The sequence below is a fragment of the Hyperolius riggenbachi genome, chromosome 6 (assembly GCF_040937935.1).
Source record: "Hyperolius riggenbachi isolate aHypRig1 chromosome 6, aHypRig1.pri, whole genome shotgun sequence".
In the NCBI taxonomy this organism is placed as follows: domain Eukaryota; kingdom Metazoa; phylum Chordata; class Amphibia; order Anura; family Hyperoliidae; genus Hyperolius; species Hyperolius riggenbachi.
Genome location: NC_090651.1, coordinates 108709163 through 108727679, shown reverse-complemented (window position 1 = coordinate 108727679; position 18517 = coordinate 108709163). Strand labels below are relative to the sequence as shown.

Genomic DNA, 18517 nt, shown 5'->3' with positions numbered 1-18517 from the left:
CTTCCTGCAACCCAGCCTCGGTCCCTCGCCCAGGGGTCCACAGGCTACAGGAATATCACCCACAGTCAGGGGTGAATTCCTCAGGAGTCTTAGGCAGCCAGCTCCTCTGGTGGTCTCCACTCAGAGTTGTTACTGTTGCACCAAACACTCTCACTATTCTGGTGTCCAGAGGTTAGCAATACATCTGTATTATCGCTAATTCTGCAGATCATCGATAATCAGGCGTATATCTGCATTCTTGGTGGTACTGCAGATCGCCAAGAATCAGATTCTCTTTGCGTGCTGACACCAATCGTTACAGAATGGCAGACCCAACCCAAATGGACGCACTGTATAGCCATGGTAAAGTCCTGACCACCGCGGTAAACCAACTTTCCGCGGCAGTTTTAAACCAACAAACCCAGATATGTCAGATATTTAGGGCTATTCAGGAACTTCAATCAGTGCGATCTCCTCATAGCACAGACATACGTATGCATGTACCTGAAAGGTTTTCTGGCGACAGATCTGACTTTCGGAACTTTCGAATAGAGTGTTATCATACTTTGAGTTAAGGCCTAACTCGTCTGGAACCGTGGCACAGAGAATTACATTCATTAAGACTCTGTTGTCAGGGGATTCCAAGACCTGGGCATATGGTCTTCCTATTGGGCATCAGGCCCTGACCTCTGTGGATGAATTTTTTGAGGCTATGGCTATGATTTACGATGACCCAGACATTGCCTTGACTTCTGAACGGAAGCTCAAGCTTCTGCGTCAAGGTAAAGGTCCGGTAGAGAATTATGCTGCGGAGTTCAGGAGGTGGGCAGTCTCGGCTAGATGGGACGCATTTGCCCTCTGTTTTTTGGCCGGATTGTCAGATACTATTCATGAGGTAATAATAGGCCATCCTGAGCCCGAATCATTGGATGAGGCAATTTCTTTGGCGATACAGATAGATCGCCGTTTGCGCCACCAGAGACAGGTTCGTGGTAGAGTGGCCAGAAGGTCTATCTTACGCGACTCTTCTCGGTCTCCCTTACCCCCAGGCAAACCTATGCAAATTGGGTACACAAGGCTGAGTCTGGGAAAGCGGAGTCACAGGATCCCAAAGAAGAACTCTTTATATGGGTCCTCTAGACCAGACAAATGCCACCACCTGGGGGGAGTCAATACCATAGGTGAGCAGGGTTCATCGCTGAACGATGATCGGTTGATCCTTCCTTGTTCGGTTACGTGGGAGGGTCGGACCAAGTCCGCAGAAGCCATGGTGGACTCGGGTTCAGCAGCGAACCTCATAGATTACGATTTTGCTAAAAGCTTGGGGATACCTTTATCCGCACCCGACCGGCAGATTTCGGTCACCGCGGTGGATGACTCTCCATTGCGCAGTGCCCAGTTTCTTACCCAGACCCCCCTACTGTCATGTTGTTTAGGGGCAGTGCATGAAGAGAGTTTACAGTTCCTGGTCCTGCCGATGAAGGGCTCTGCTGTTGTTCTCGGTATGCCCTGGTTACGGCTTCACTGATTGACTGGGCTTCAGGGCAGCTACTGAACTGGTCAGCCCATTGTCAGGAGCACTGTTTAAAGAGGGGTGAGGCGGATAATACCAAGATAAGGTCGCAGGAAAGGCAGGACAGTGTACAGATATTTCTAACGGATCCTGTTCCTCACGGTTACCTCTCATGCATGAATCAGATAGCAAAAGTGCCAAAGCAGACGCTTTAGACAGGGGTTTTGGGCCCAAAATCTTTCTATCACCGAAAAGACAAGCTGACAAAAAATCATTTCAGGTGCCCCTGCTCAAGCCAGCAGTGCAGGTGGATTCCACTCCCTCCCACCCTGTGTTGATTGATGACTGGCCTGAGTATGAGAAAAAAAGGGAATTCTCTAACTCACATCCTGGAAAGTCAGGAAGGAGATGTCCGGAGTCCACTCCTCAGGGGGGGGGGGGTACTGTGAGAAAACGCGGAAAAGCCGCCGCGTCTGCTGATTCCGCGTCCAACGCGGCGGTTTGCATGCATAGGCACACGTCTGGTAGTGTGGCAGAACACGGAAAAGCCGCCGCATGTTCTAATAGCAAAGCGGCTGTTTCCGTGTCCAAGGTGGCAGTTTGTACGCAGCAGCGTGCCTTTGGAGTGGCTGGGTCTGTTAGTCCACATAGATGGATGAAGAGCTACGCGCGCGCGGGCCAGAAGTCAGGACCTTTATACCAGCAGGGGAAGTGTCAGCTGATCAGGACGATCAGCTGATTCCTGCTGGACTCATGATTGGCTGAGTGGCTCGGGCGGGGCAGCAGAGTTCAGCTACTATATATTCTGCTTGCTTGTCAGTTGCTGGTTGTCTGCCATTGCAAACACTTTGTGGAAGCATTCAGACCATAGTCAGATCCTTACAGTGTGTTTGAACCAGGAGGACTTGGGAATTCACACTGAGCCAGATTACCTTGTACTGTTTATTTGTTAGAACAGTTCCAGGGTATTGAGATCAAGGCCCTCACACCCAAGACTAGGGAACTGTATTGTCTTTGTGTTATATTCCAGACTAGTTCCAGGGTGTTGACAATCACGGACCTCACACCCAAGACTAGGGAATTGTATTTTCATTTATGTTATGCTCCAGACTAGTTCCAGGGTGTTGTGACTACGGACCTCACACCCAGACTAGGATTGTGCTATTACTGTATTATGTCAGCCTAGTCCAGGGCAATACCTTTCATATTAGCTGCAGGGCTTCCTGCAACCCAGCCTCGGTCCCTCGCCCAGGGGTCCACAGGCTACAGGAATATCACCCACAGTCAGGGGTGAATTCCTCAGGAGTCTTAGGCAGCCAGCTCCTCTGGTGGTCTCCACTCAGAGTTGTTACTGTTGCACCAAACACTCTCACTATTCTGGTGTCCAGAGGTTAACAATACATCTGTATTATCGCTAATTCTGCAGATCATCGATAATCAGGCGTACATCTGCATTCTTGGTGGTACTGCAGATCGCAAGAATCAGATTCTCTCTGCGTGCTGACACCAATCGTTACAGACACGGCCTGGGCTCCACATTAGAGCTCCACATGGCCTGGGCTCCACATTAGAGCTCCACACGGCCTGGGCTCCACATTAGAGCTCTCCCAGCCTGCATGGGTGACAAGGGATTAAATAGACTAGTGAAGGGGGACCCCATGTCATTTAAAAAAAGAAGAGATATCAGAAGAGAAGGTGACAGCACTTATCATTTGTTAATGAAAATAGTGGGTTCATATAGTGTATGAGAAATGGTATTGGCTATACTTATTCATGAGTTGGTTTGGTGTGTGTGTGTGTGTGTGGGGGGGGGGGGATTGGGCTGACAAAAGTAGGTATAACCTGGGACCCCATGACAATTTCGCAGGGGGTGAGGGGGCATGGATTGTAGTTATGCCCCTACCTTGATTTATTATTAAAACCATGTGCTTTTACGACTTGCAGGGACATATTACGTATTACGTAAAAAATAAGAAAGGCTTCCTGAAAGGTTAATTCAATTACATATAAAATAACACTATGGGTTACCCTCAGCAGGTCTACAACAATCCTTGCATTAACTTAAATAAATCAGTGGAAAAACATTTCAGACAATTTAAAGAAAAATCCTGTGCAATTGCTTCTTCAGCACAAATACTTTGAGCTGAATACTACTATTCTGTTTCTTAGTTTGTTCAAAAGAGACATTAGAACCACATGTTGGAGCATATGTTGGCAAGGACACCACATTCAGGCTGTTTCATGTCCCTTCCTAATCTCTATCTGATGAGTTACCCCATTTTCGTAACAAGTATATCTTGGGAGCTAGCTTACCTGGAGAGCACCCTAGGCCTCCAGAGAGGATCCATACATTTTCTCAGCACTGTTAGAATTTAAGTAGGCCTCAGTTACTTGGCCTGAGTTTATGTAAAAGGCTTGTCCGCAGAGTATGTCTTTAACATAAATAGAGTCTCTTGTGATGCAGGCAGAGGCATCTCAGTGTCTGCTTGAATAAACAAGCAGATACTGAGAACATCGGAGAACATGTTCCTGAAAGAAGGCCACAGGCCTACACTGACCTCAACATGTACACCACAGGAACAGTAAACATAGGCCATGTTTTCTAAATACCAAATTCCTGTAAGTATGTCAAGAGCCTCATTAAATATTAATCGAGTAGGTGTGTATTATGACACCACGAGGGGGCTAAGCCAATAGTCGTGGCGAAGATGATGTCACATTTAACTCTTTCCTATCCGCTATTAAAGATGCGGGACGGGCGGACAGAGGGCATTCTGTCTCTGATTCCTGCTATGCTTCCTACTTTAATGCTGACTGGAGCCTCTAAGTATTTCATTCCTTTCTGTAATCTGATATAATGTATGCTGTACATAGGTAGTCTAGATGTAACATAGAGTAGACACATGAAGACCTGATTGACTTCAGCAGGAAGTTTAATCAAGAAGCTGCAACGCAACGGAATGACTAAATGAGAATCTTGCTTGGCTAGGATATGATGATCTATATCTGTATATATGTTTCCTGAATAAACTCCTTAAACACTGAAGAAGCCTGAGGAAAGTCTATCTCCTGCTTGCTGTGATGAGTCGTGTGTGCAACTCTTGCTGATGAGTTTGCTGGTGTCGGAAAAAAGGTGATTTATAACAGTTTATAACAAGCACCTTGCAGTTACACAAGAAAAAAACCCAATTGTTCATTGCATGGAGGGGGGAAATAGTAGGAAATTTGAAAACAAGTAGCACCTAATTTATATATTACTGTAGGGAACTCTTGAGAGAGTTGCACAATTTTTTCTACAAGTATGGAAGGTAATGTGAGAGCTAGCATACTTAGAGGGCACACTAAGTCTCCAAGAAGAAAGAGGAGGGAAAGGTATGGGCAGCACCAAAAAACACAGATATCAGTTACTTACACATATTTGTAAATATATAGCAAGCCATGGAAGTCCAACAATCCTCTATTGTTATCCTCTTGAGATCCATTCCAGGCGGAAATCTACTCCAAATGCATATGGTTTGTATCAATTGCACTGTAATATTTCAGAGCCACTTGGATTCATTTGTCAAGGCTTTATCACTGCCTGGATTAGGGTTTCTTTATTGGTATTAACCCAAACATCTCTTCATTTGGGCTTCACCCTTACTCTTGCTTGTAAGCATGCTCAAAATTACTTTATGTTTTACTAAAAGTTTAATTTATCATTTTTTTAAATAAATTAAGGGCAGCCTGGCTTTACTAAGACAAAGTTCTGTATGCATAATGCAGAGTGCAGCATTGTAAAATCAACCAATTTCTAACCTTTCTACAACTATCATTATATAAGCCATTATGACCCAAGCAAGAGCTGCAAAATACTGTTACCTTACAGTAGATAATCTTTCATAAGTGAAAGAAAAACACATATTCTCCAATGATCTCAAACTCAGGAAAACCCACCTTAGTAAATCATCAGACAATAGAGACAGTTGAGCAAGAAGAGTATATTAGTAGTGAAGCTCTGTTAAGCTGACATTTTCCATCTTGGCCTTTCATTATTGTAGACTGTATCTGTAAAACATAAAAAACAGTCAGAGCAAATACAAGTAATGACTAATCTGGTCACCTCGGAGAGGAAAAAGAAAGCACAAGGGGACACGGGAGTCATTAAATGCAGTATTTCAATAGAATAAGATAACAGATTCTATACTCAAACAATGTAGTTGTCTGTAGAGCAACCACCAAAGGCACACACAGGTTGCTGCATCACGCGGATTTCACTCCTAACTGTGGTTAGAACTTGGAACAATAAACAGAACCGTGTAAGACTAGACTATGGATCTACATACCACACATACATGTGTGGGCATGCCCCTTAAAACAATATTGGTTAAAATCTAAAAATAATTGTAAGCATAACAGCTTACCACATGATGAAGGACAACCATTAATTAAGATTTAATGTACATTTCAAGGCCAGAACCCAAAGTCTAGGCACTTTGGGATCTGGCTGGTTATTGTGAGAAGTGTCCCGCTACTTCGGCCAATATGCAAATAACTCATAAATAACTGTTAATTATCGGAGTTTGGCTGGCCATAAAGTGACCTTACCAGAGCTGGCAAGCCAAGTTCCAAAGAAAGGAGCAAATTGGTAAAGTGCAGTAGTGGCTGCGACTGTATCTGCAATTTCTAAGTTTAAATCCACCCCTGTTTGCCCCAGTGTCCACTCTCTGACCTCTTTAAGCTGCAGCTCCATCCCACCACTCCCTTCTTAAGGTTGCCACACACAATACAATAAAATTATCCGATTTTACAGTAATTCGATAAAAAGGATCGTATCGCTCGAAAAAATCGAAAGCTTTTTTTCATTCGACTGAAAAATCCAATCAAATTGATCCGGAATGCCAAATATTTCTCTTCAATTACAACCAAAGATTGTATGGTGTGTGTTGGATTGTTAATCTATTAATATACACACCCTAGCAATTTTCTCTTTGTTTCCAATAATTTTTATCATAATTGAGGAAAAAATTGAAAATACAGTGGCTGGCAAAAGTATTCGGCCCCCTTGATGTTTTCCACATTTTGTCATATTACTGCCACAAACATGAATCAATTTTATTGGAATTACACGTGAAAGACCAATACAAAGTGGTGTACACGTGAGAAGTGGAATGAAAATCATACATGATTCCAATTTTTTTTTACAAATAAATAACTGCAAAGTGGGGTGTGCGTAATTATTCGGCCCCTTTGGTCTGAGTGCAGTCAGTTGCCCGTAGACATTGCCTGATGAGTGCTAATGACTAAATAGAGTGCGCCTGTGTGTAATCTAATGTTAGTACAAATACAGCTGCTCTGTGACGGCCTCAGAGGTTGTCTAAGAGAATATTGGGAGCAACAACACCATGAAGTCCAAAGAACACACCAGACAGGTCAGGGATAAAGTTGTTGAGAAATTTAAAGCAGGCTTAGGCTACAAAAAGATTGCCAAAGCTTTGAACATCTCACGGAGCACTGTTCAAGTGATCATTCAGAAATGGAAGGAGTATGGCACAACTGTAAACCTACCAAGACAAGGCCGTCCACCTAAACTCAAAGGCTGAACAAGGATTTGAGAAATGCAGTCAAGAGGCCAATGGTGACTCTGGACGAGCTGCAGAGATCTACAGTTCAGGTGGGGGAATCTGTCCATAGGACAACTATTAGTTGTGCACTGCACAAAGTTGGCCATTATGGAAGAGTGGCAAGAAGAAAGCCATTACTAACAGAAGAGCATAAGAAGTCCCGTTTGCAGTTTGCCACAAGCCATGTGGGGGACACAGCAAACATGTGGAAGAAGATGCTCTGGCCAGATGAGACCAAAATGGAACATTTTGGCCAAAATGCAAAACGCTATGTGTGGCAGAAAACTAACACTGCACATCACTCTGAACACACCATCCTCACTGTCAAATATGGTGGTGGCAGCATCATGTTCTAGGGGAGCTTCCCTTCGGCAGGGACAGTTAAGCTGGTCAGAATTGATGGGAAGATGGATGGAGCCAAATACAGGGCAATCTTGGAAGAAAAACTCGTGGAGTCTGCAAAAGACTTGAGACTGGGGCGGAGGTTTACCTTCCAGCAGGACAACGACCCTAAACATAAAGCCAGGGCAACAATGGAATGGTTTAAAACAAAACATATCCATGTGTTAGAATGGCCCAGTCAAATTCCAGATCTATATCCAATCGAGAATCTGTGGCAAGATCTGAAAACTGCTGTTCACAAACGCTGTCCATCTAATCTGACTGAGCTGGAGCTGTGTAGCAAAGAAAAATGGGCAAGGATTTCAGTCTCTAGATGTGCAAAGCTGGTAGAGACATACCCTAAAAGACTGGCAGCTGTAATTGCACCAAAAGGTGGTTCTACAAAGTATAGACTTAGGGGGCTGAATAATTACGCACACACCACTGTGCAGTTATTTATTTGTAAAAAATTTTTGGAATCATGTATGATTTTCGTTCCACCTCTCACGTGTACACCACTTTGTAATGGTCTTTGACGTGGAATTCCAATAAAATTGATTCATGTTTGTGGCAGTAATGTGACAAAATGTGGAAAACCTAAAGGGGGCTGAATACTTTTGCAAGCCACTATTGGTGTGTGGCACATTGGTCATATTCTTGAAATGTTACAATCAGTCAGAAAAATTGATTGCAATTCTTAAATTGAACAGATATTTAAAAAATTGTATGGTGTGTGGCCACCTTTAATCTGACAGGAGGAAAATAGACAGGTAAGCCCACCCATCAGCATGCCTATGTTTGGCCTCTATCTTTTTATTGCAGCTCCTGTCAATAGTTTCTGCGGTATGGATAACCTTTTCATATAGCAGCGAATACCAGAAACACAAAGGTTGCAATAAAAGGCAGGTGTGTTGCTGCTGGGAGGGCTGTCCTGTCTATTTTCTCCCATTCAGAGTGAAAGCAGAGCGGAGGGATGGAGGCGCAGTGTGGAGAGGTAAAAGAAAGGACATCGGAGCAAAATAGGAAGTGGGTTGAGGAGCCTGGGAATTGGAGATACCGCAGCAGCTGCCACTAAACTTTGCTGATTTGCTTCTTTTTTTTCAGGACTTGGCTGGCCTGCTCTGGTCAGGTCACATTCTGACCAGGCAAAGTCTGAAAGGAGCAAGTTCTTTGAATATTGGCTGCATAAGTCATCCACTTTAGCGCAATGGTCGGCTAGATCCCAAAGTGGCCAGACTTTGGGATCTGCCCATAATATGTACATAAAAGAACATGTGTCACAAGTCACACCCACTGTATCAGGTTATCAAGCACTGTTGTGTTTTTATCAGTCTCTCCTTTACTCCTATGCATGTATAAGAGCTTAAGGAAAATTGGATGTATTAATGGGTACATTTTATAGAAGATGCAGTTAAGAGAATCTTACCTTTTACCTAAGACAGAGCCAATCAAGTGGTGTTTTGTAATCTGAGTAGCTTTCAAGTAGTAAATGGGTGTTATTTGGTCACATAAGATGGCTTTTAATCTATTACCGCTGATCATTTTCTTCCCAGTCAGCATAGCAGTTGTACATCAGCACATTTTTGGATGAAATTTCCACTAGGCAACATGTACCTCTAAGTAAAGGTTCTGTCAATTCCCCTATTGCTAATAACTGTACAAGGAAACACTCATAACCAGAGAGGAAAAGGTGTGCAAAAGCCAAAACCCTTATAGTATGTCTTAGGAAATAGAATCTTCATCTGCTGGAATGGCCAGACTCACCATGTAATTAAAGCGTTCTTTAACCAAATAATGTAAAAAAAAAAGTAATCATCTTCTAAATATTGACTGGATAGCTTGATGAATGGCTTCTGCTGAAAACTGTGGACTGTTGCTTATTTGCATAAGGAGCTTTTTAATTACATAGTGGTAACAAGAATTTCAGTGTGTGAGGTTCATCTATTTCTGTACATGTGCTACACTGCTACTGTATAACCCTATTTCTGTAGGAGGAGCCTATTTATGGACCAGTACATGTGCTAATCTCATATCATTTTTACTTTCCTCTAAGAAGCCTTTTATCCAAGAGCGACAAAGTGAATATTCCACGTATGTACTGTGCTGCTTTCATGTATTCAGGATGCATATCTATCTTTTAAAAGTCTATAATAGAGATGGCCTGAACTGTTTGCCCACAAGCAGTATTCTGCTAACATCCGCTGTTCGCATTTATGGCGATCAGCAACATTTAATGCATTCGCCCCCTATACATTATCATTGAGCTAAACTTTGACCCCTTACCTCACAGTCAGCACTCAGCAGACACATGGCAGCCAATCTGCTAGCATCCCTTCCTGGACCACCCACCCCTCTATCAAAAAGCGATTGTGGTGGCCATATTGAATTAATTCTCTGCTAGCTGCTGACTGTTAGTGAGAGCAGGGTCAGACTTGCTGCAGATAGATAGAGGCCTGGTGCACACCAAAAACTGCTAGCAGATCCGCAAAATGCTAGCAGATTTTGAAACGTTTTTTCTTATTTTTCTATGGCGTTTTGCTAGCATTTTGCGGATTGCTGCAGCGGATTTCAGTATAGTACATTTTATATATTGTTACAGTAAAGCTGTTACTGAACAGCTTCTGTAACAAAAACGCCGGCAAAACCGCTCTGAACAGGCGTTTTTCAGAGCGGTTTGCGTTTTTCCTATACTTAACATTGAGGCAGAAACGCATCCGAAATCCAAAAAATGCCTCACCCTGGCATTTTTCGTTTCTGCAAAATGCCTCCCGCTCTGGTGTGCACCACCCCATTGAGATACATTGACCAAGCGGATCCGCAGCCGCAAGCGGCTGCAGAAACGCTGAAAAAGCCGCTCGGTGTGCACCAGCCCTGAGAAAGCATTTGCTAGACTTTTGTCCATGTTCCTCACTAGCGGTGAAAGCACCACTAAACAGCCCATTTGTGGGCTAGCACATCGGTCTCCTGTGTTTTTTTTTTGTGTCTGACACTCCACAGCCCACTGACACCCAGAGCTTTGTGCACACTACTGCTGTTGCCTCATTAAGTTGTAGGCAGAGAACCACTCCAGTGCATTATTATTTCACTATATTCTGATAGTACTATTGCATTTCTCTGTGTGAGACACTTCACAACCCATTGACACCCAGAGCTGTGCACAATGTGATTTCTGCTCTTTATTAGGATTACAACCAGACTTTGTGTCAACTCCGTAATTTTTGGTGGGACTTTTGGCATGAATCCCCCTCTTGCATGCCCCTGTGTAGGTGTTAGACCCCTTAAAAAAACCCTTTCAACCCTTTTGTGGCCAGAAACAGTCTGTCGGTTTTAAAATTCACCTGCCCATTGAAGTCTATGGCGGTTCACCAGATTCACCTGTTCGCGAATGGAAAATTCTATGTTTGCGACATCTCTAGTCTATAATACTAATGCAGGGGTGCCCATTAGGTAGATCTCGATCTACCGGTAGATCGCGAAGGACTTCATGGAAGATCTCGACCCCACGACAGTTTCCATTCTGTATATACAAATGTGCTGTTACATGGCGAAACTGCCATGTATTTACATGTACAGCATTGTGATCAGCAGCAGCGCTGTACTGGGGACAGTTGTGTGACACGGCTGTCTCCCTGGGGGACAAGAGAGCGATCGACTCTCATAGGCAGAAGCCTATGACAGCCGATCGCCATGATTGGCCGGCTGAGGGGAGGGAGGGGTTGTAAAAAAATAATAATAATAAAATAGTAATAAATAAAAAAAAATATTTATTTAAAAAAAAAATAAACACAGAGTGGGCGAGCAGACCCCACCAACAGAGAGCTCTGTTGGTGGGGGAAAAGTAGGGGTGGAATCACTTGTGTGCTGTGTTGTGCGGCGCTGCAGCTTGGCCTTAAAGCTGCAGTGGCCAATTAAGTAGAAAATAGCCTGGTCACTAGGGGGGTTTAACACCATGGTTCTCAGGAGGTTACAGTAGCTCACAAGCTGAAAAAGTGTGGGCACCTCTGTACTAATGTATTGCAGTCAAGTACGCTTATATTGAGGAAATGTGGTTCTCCTGCTCTTGCAAGACAAAAAAAAACAGAGACGACAACATAGAACATACTAAAAAGTAATTCCAGCAAATCTTAATATGTGTTCCCAGGGATGCAGCTAGAAATCAATGTTCCCTCCAGCAAGTATTAGGATTGGGCCCCCTCCCCTAAAGAAAAAAATAGACATCATGCAGGGGCATACCAACAACTCTATTGGCCCCTAAGCAACATTGCCTTGTGCCCATCATATGCTTTATACTGCAAGTGACCATTCATACACACACCCTCCCCAACGTGCTAAGTAAGCACAGCAGAACAGTATAATATGTACCTACTCCAGTACTGTGCAGGGTTGCCTCTTCTTGGCTGCAACCACTTGTCCACTTGATCTATGCTGCAGTCTGCAGACCTGGCTCCTAATGCAAGTCATGTGATTGGGAGCTGGGTATGCTTGTTTGCAGCAAAGTGAGGTAGATTTAGGCTTTCTGACACATTTTTTTGATTTAATGCAGTAATATAATTTTAAGAATAGAATTTGTGTCTTTAATAATAGAATTGTCACTTGCTTTCTGTGTCTAAGTGGTTTAGGATAATTTTGCAGAAAGTGAGCTGAAACTATTCTTTTGGGAACAGGGAGGAGGCAATAAAAGTTCAAAAGGGGGTATAACCTTGCCCCACCCCAAAAATCAGAGAATAACGAATAACATGCAGTATGTATAGTCTTTGTTTTGCTCTCAGGACTTAAAATTAACATTATAGTTTGGCAATGACCATTGTTCTAAATTTAACAAGAGGTGATATAATATATATATATATATATATATATATATATATATATATATATATATATATATATATATATATATATATATATATATATATATATATATTACCAAGGGGTGAGCAGCACAAACCAAATTTTTTTATGCAATTCTATGCAAAGCATGCACGCAGCGCTGGAGGTCCCCAGACTCCATAAGAAATATATAAGTACAGAGGGGCTGCAGCACACAACAGGAAAACAGTGACAGGGGCTCTTGGTTACGCTTTAACGCGCTTAAGCTCACCAACTGCGCCAAAGTGTCCCCAATCTGGTGAGTCCTACTCTACCATGCAAAATGCCAGTTTTTATAAGCAGTCTAGTGGGAACTAAACCAAAAACCCTAAAATGTCAACTAGATGGGAAAAAAGGAAATTAAAAACACCTCACCCTTCACCTAGCTACCAAACGAACTCTCTTAACATGTGCAAAGCACTCATTTATATACTTAACTGTGCTAGAGGTGGGCGTGGTCATGCAGGCTCTCAGGGGAAAATTATAAATAAATTACCAAGGGGTGAGCAGCACAAACCAAATTTTTTTATGCAATTCTATGCAAAGCATGCACGCAGCGCTGGAGGTCCCCAGACTCCATAAGAAATATATAAGTACAGAGGGGCTGCAGCACACAACAGGAAAACAGGAAAACAGTGACAGGGGCTCTTGGTTACGCTTTAACGCGCTTAAGCTCACCAACTGCGCCAAACCATGACCACGCCCACCTCTAGCACAGTTAAGTATATAAATGAGTGCTTTGCACATGTTAAGAGAGTTCGTTTGGTAGCTAGGTGAAGGGTGAGGTGTTTTTAATTTCCTTTTTTCCCATCTAGTTGACATTTTAGGGTTTTTGGTTTAGTTCCCACTAGACTGCTTATAAAAACTGGCATTTTGCATGGTAGAGTAGGACTCACCAGATTGGGGACACTTTGGCGCAGTTGGTGAGCTTAAGCGCGTTAAAGCGTAACCAAGAGCCCCTGTCACTGTTTTCCTGTTGTGTGCTGCAGCCCCTCTGTACTTATATATATATATATATATATATATATATATATATACATTTTAGAAATATATACGCATACTCTTTAGAGACCAAAGCCCGCAGATGATACAACATCACTCAGGCATTAAATTAGAATTCTATGCTATCAGTTCTTGTGAGCAACCAACATGCATGGCTTTCAAGATTCCTCTAATTAATCCTTAAATAACCAATTCATCCAGCCCTAATTGCTACTGAGATGTCTTGCTTAAGCATGTGTTGACATGAACTTCAGGTTTGTTAGCTGAACCTGGGTGTTGTTATTACTGGATGAATCTACATTTAAGGGGACATGAAGCCTAAAATAATTTAGTATTAATTAACGCCATGCAGAGTAACAGTTATTCCAAATGGATGATTTTTAAAGCAAATTTGAGGTTTGAAAGAAACATTTATTTATATTGGATTGGGTTTACTCAAACAGCAGTAATACTACTCCTAGGTCTAGTACAGTGTGAAGGCATAACTGTTATCAGCTCATAATACAAAAAAATAAAATAATTGATCTGAAGTATTACTTAAAGTTAATCTTTTTTAATAGTTGATGGTTTATACACAGTATTTGCTCCATCCTGTTTTGTGAAGTTTATTCAGTCAGATTTCATAATAGCTGCCTGTACTGTAAATCTACAGCTCCATGAATTTATGTGTAGGCCAATAAAAAGTCACAACAGGGAGGCATCAATCAGCACTGCAGATTCAACTAATCAGACATCTTTTCTGGCATATTTATAGATTTTCAAATCCAGGCAGGGTTGGAATTTCCATAAGGCACTGTAGGCACATGCCTACAGGCACCTGATGATCCTAAAGACACCTAATGATGGAAAGGCAGAGTCCCGAGCAGAGTGTAAATGAGAGGTTACTCACCCAGCTCTCGGCATTCCACTGATGAGATCTAGCTTCAGTCAGGGGCACCTCCAGCTACTTAATACCGAGGGTACCTTTGGCTACCTAATACTAAGTGGCACCTATAACTACATACTCCAGGAACAGGGGAAGCACGGGATAGCTGACAACTGGGCCAGCCAGCACACTTGCAATGTGGTTTGGCAGGATGTTTGTAGGTCCATGGAGGGTAAAGGCCAGGACATGGGTGCCATAGGCTCCTGTGATGTAAATCTGGGCCTGAATCCATGTTGCTACTACTGTGCTACTGTGCAGCTGTGGGCCCTCCCTTTGCCGGTGCAGTGTAGACACACTAGTACATGAAAAGCCCTTGTCAAATAGGTTCAGAGAGCATTGGGATGCCGCATGCCATTATATTGCAATGCACCAGCAGCACTGTGAATGTCACATAGGTGCTGCGTTGCAGTGCAGAAAGCCACATTACAATGTGGCCATTGTATGGCACCACAACACACCACTGTGAACGTATCCTTAATGGGAACCTTAAAGTGACTTTCCATCCATACATTAAAGTCCTCCAGTGCTACTGTAATAAAAAGTTATATTTACGTGCGGAGTGTCGTCATACAAAGCTGTCCTGAAGACCCCGCTTCGCTCCACTTCTGGCGCCTGGCCCGGCCTCCCCTCTCTACTCGGAGAAAAACACCAAGCTATTTACCACAGTAGGGAAGGTCAGTAGTTCATATATTTGAGCACTCTGAGACACAGAGACAGACAAAGAAGTACATCTGCTTTTTTTAAATTTTAAAACATTACATAAAATTGTGGGATATCTAAAAGTCATTTAGGCTCCCTGCACACTGCAAATCCGTTTTCCGATTCCGATTCCGTTTCCGATTCCGTTTCCGATTTTCAATTCCGGTTTTCCCTGAATACATTCAACAGAAAAACGGATCGAAAAACGCAGCATGCAGTAAAGATTAAAAATCTGAATCGGAATCGGATGTAAAAACAGATTAAAAAGCGGAATCGGAATCGGAAATGTATGCAGTGTGCAAGAGGCCTTAGGAGTAGGAAGATTGATACAGTACAATTGTGTATCTCTTCACTTTGTTTTCACTTAAGTACCACTTTAGTGATACAAAAGTAAGGCACTAACCGACTTAAGGGAAACCTAACTGATCGAGGTTTTAGGACGTAGATTCTATGTCCTAATTAGCCCCCGTGTGTTCTAGGACATAGAATCTACGTCCTGCATAATTCCTGCTGTCTGCCGCCACACGTGCACGTGACCGCGCATGCACGTGACCGTGCACAGTCATGTGAATAGTAAAGTGAATGATTGTTGCTATTAGCTAACAATAATCATTCAATAAAGTTAGAAAAAAAAAGTTGTAAAGTAAAAAAAAAAAAATTAAAGTGACATAGTCCCAATAAAATAAAAAGTATTTTTTTTAAATTCCCCATTAATTTTTAACCCCAACCTAGCCTATTAACCCATTATTAACCCCTACAATACCTAAACCTGTTTATAAATGTTTAATGACTGCTGCCAGTAGCGATCGGATGCAATTGCTAGGGCGAAAGTTTCAGGCCCCAATGCTCTACAGCTGTAATGTTCTGCCATTGCCTAGTAATGCATCTGTACAGCTCTATGCCCCCTGAACTGTTGCCCTAGCGAACACATTTGATTGCCACAGACACGCAGATTTGGGAAACAGTCCGCTACATCCTCAGCTAGAAGTAAAATGTGACATATGGGGTATCATTTTAATCAGGAAGGGCCAAATAATTGATTTGTAAATGTTTTATAACTGTGGGATGTGTGATGTGAAAACAGTTTTCTGCATAAATGGACTATAAAACAAAATAGTTTTGGGAGAAAAAATATAATCCAAAGAAATCCTATATTGTACTGAAAAAAAAAACAAGATATGCATCACTAAGATGGCATAGATAATTAAAAAGTTACTGCTGTGTCAAAATGACAAAAATGTCAGGAACTTTAAGGTGTAAAAACCGTGGAACGAGAACCAGCTAAACCCTATAAATGAATGAGTTTCGCTTACCTGGGGTTTCTACCAGCCCCCTGCAGCCATCCTGTGCCCTCAACGTCATTAGAGGGCAATATAATAGCTTGGCGGATGAGCTTTTTGTCCCTAGGCCTTCTCAAAGGACTAGAGGACATGAGCTGCGCATGGAGGAAAAACGTTTTAGCCATTTATTTAGGAAAGGGTTCTTTACAGTAAGAGTGGTTAAGATGTGGAATGCATTGCCACAGGAAGTCGTTATGGCAAACTCTATACCTGCATTTAAAGGGGGCTTAGATGCTTTCCTTGCGTTGAAAGACATCCATGGCTACAATTACTAGGTTATGCCTAATGATGTTGATCCAGGGGTTTTATCTGATTGCCATCTGGAGTCAGGAAGGAATTTTTCCCATTTGGGGCTAATTGGACCATGCCTGGTGGGTTTTTTTTCGCCTTCCTCTGGATCAACAGGGGTATGTGGGGGACGGGCTGAAGTTGTACTTTGTACTGGTTGAACTCGATGGACGTATGTCTTTTTTCAGCCAAAATAACTATGTAACTATGTAACTATGTAACTCCCGGATCCTCTGGTCCCCCACTGCCAGCTGGTTTTGGTTTAGCCGATTCTGAGATTTTGCATGTGAATGTATGCACTCCATTTGCGCTTGAAATTAATTAATATGGTATGTTGTTAAATTTGGGGTTGGTGACTACAATGCGGGGTCTTCATATCAGCTTCATGGGACGAGATTCTGCGTTACCTCGGTTACAGGATGCTATAGCGGGTGTCAACGCTTACAAAGATAATTGTTGATACCCGCTATGGCGTCCTGTAACCATAATAACGCGTGCAATGATATACTCCAAGTCAGCAAAACGGAAACTAGCTGGCGGCGAAGGGAGCAGGGTCGGCTAAAGGATCCGGGAGTGACGTCGAGGGCACAGGATGACTGAAGGGGGCTAGTAGAAGCCCCAGGCAAGTGAAACTCTTTTATTTTTATAGGGTTTAGGTTTCCTTTACCTCACCAGTGCCTTTCTACAAAAATATCAAGGGTAGAGGCCTGCTCAGGTCTAATTTTTTTTTTACCCCAACCCGCCACTGCTGAAAAAAGGTGCATTGTAGATCTTTCTGTGCAAAAACGTGTAGGCTTGAGAAGATGCATTTTTATGTGCCAAAATGAACTTTACAACTTTGGATTACTTCTTTTGTATACATAAGCATACATTTACACACACACCTACTCAGGACTTACCAATCTGAACACAGCTCTCCCAGTCCATGGGCTTCTCTGCTTACCCTGTGCTTCCTTGCCTCCTCCCTACAGCTTTAGAAGACATGTCCATAACATTCCATAGCTCTTATCCAATGAAATACCTCCAGTCAACAGACAGGTAGAGCTTTCTTGCCACCCCTCTCGTTTTATCTGAGCAAGCACCAGTATTACTAAATGAGCTATGGTAATGTAAAAACACATCTTCAATCTGACACTGGAATGTTACCAGTTAGCCTTAGATATGAGGGAGAGGTCTCAGGTTAAGAGCAGGTACAAGTCTTCTTGCATTTAAGATGAGTGGCAGAAAACAAGACAGCAAGTAAGTATTCTGGTCCCAACAGTCATCATAGATTTTGGGAAGCAAAGCATACAAAAATTGTCTTATTATGCAGGAGAACAGAGGCGCTAAAAGGATAAAAGGAAGCTAAATTAGCTTAAAAAACAAATTCTTGGTAAATAGAGGAGGTAGTGGTGGACTTAACTCCTCCAAGTAGACAAACAACGACTGTAGTAAAGACAGTCAATATATTTTATTTATGAACTCCAAATATGCAACGCGTTTCGCAGGTTTGATACCGCTTCATTAGGCAATAACAACGGAGCAATAGCATATGTGGTCAGTAGAAGAGCCAGGCACCTGTGTGAGAAATTGTCTTATGTTTGCTTCCACTACCCACAATCTGACCCGCACTCGCAACCTGCTACCTGCAACCTGACCCGCAATCTGATTAGAAACAATACAGGCACACAAACCTGACCCGCATTTCAGGTAACCCGCGGGTACCTGCAGAAAGGCAACTTGATGCAGGCCTCTAACCTAGGGATAAGCAGGCACATTTTTTTAATTTTGATCTCACAGTCAATTGGGATGTCTTTGCTAACCATTTTTTTTTCAGAATTGCAGTGTATTAAACAGGAACTCCAGTGAAAATAATGTAATAAAAAGTGCTTAGTTTTTACAGTAATTATGTATAAATGATTCAGTCAGTGCCCATTATAAA

The 18517-nt window shown here is 42.6% G+C and overlaps 1 long non-coding RNA gene across 1 annotated transcript in view; it reads right to left on the bottom strand.

Moving 5' to 3' along the window:
* LOC137522519 (uncharacterized) overlaps window positions 1-18517 on the bottom strand; it is a 100830-nt gene that overhangs the window by 41629 nt on the left and 40684 nt on the right. Inside the window, exon 2 of the long non-coding RNA XR_011022315.1 lies at window positions 5429-5539. This is a non-coding gene — a long non-coding RNA (uncharacterized lncRNA). The remainder of the gene's footprint in view (window positions 1-5428; window positions 5540-18517) is intronic.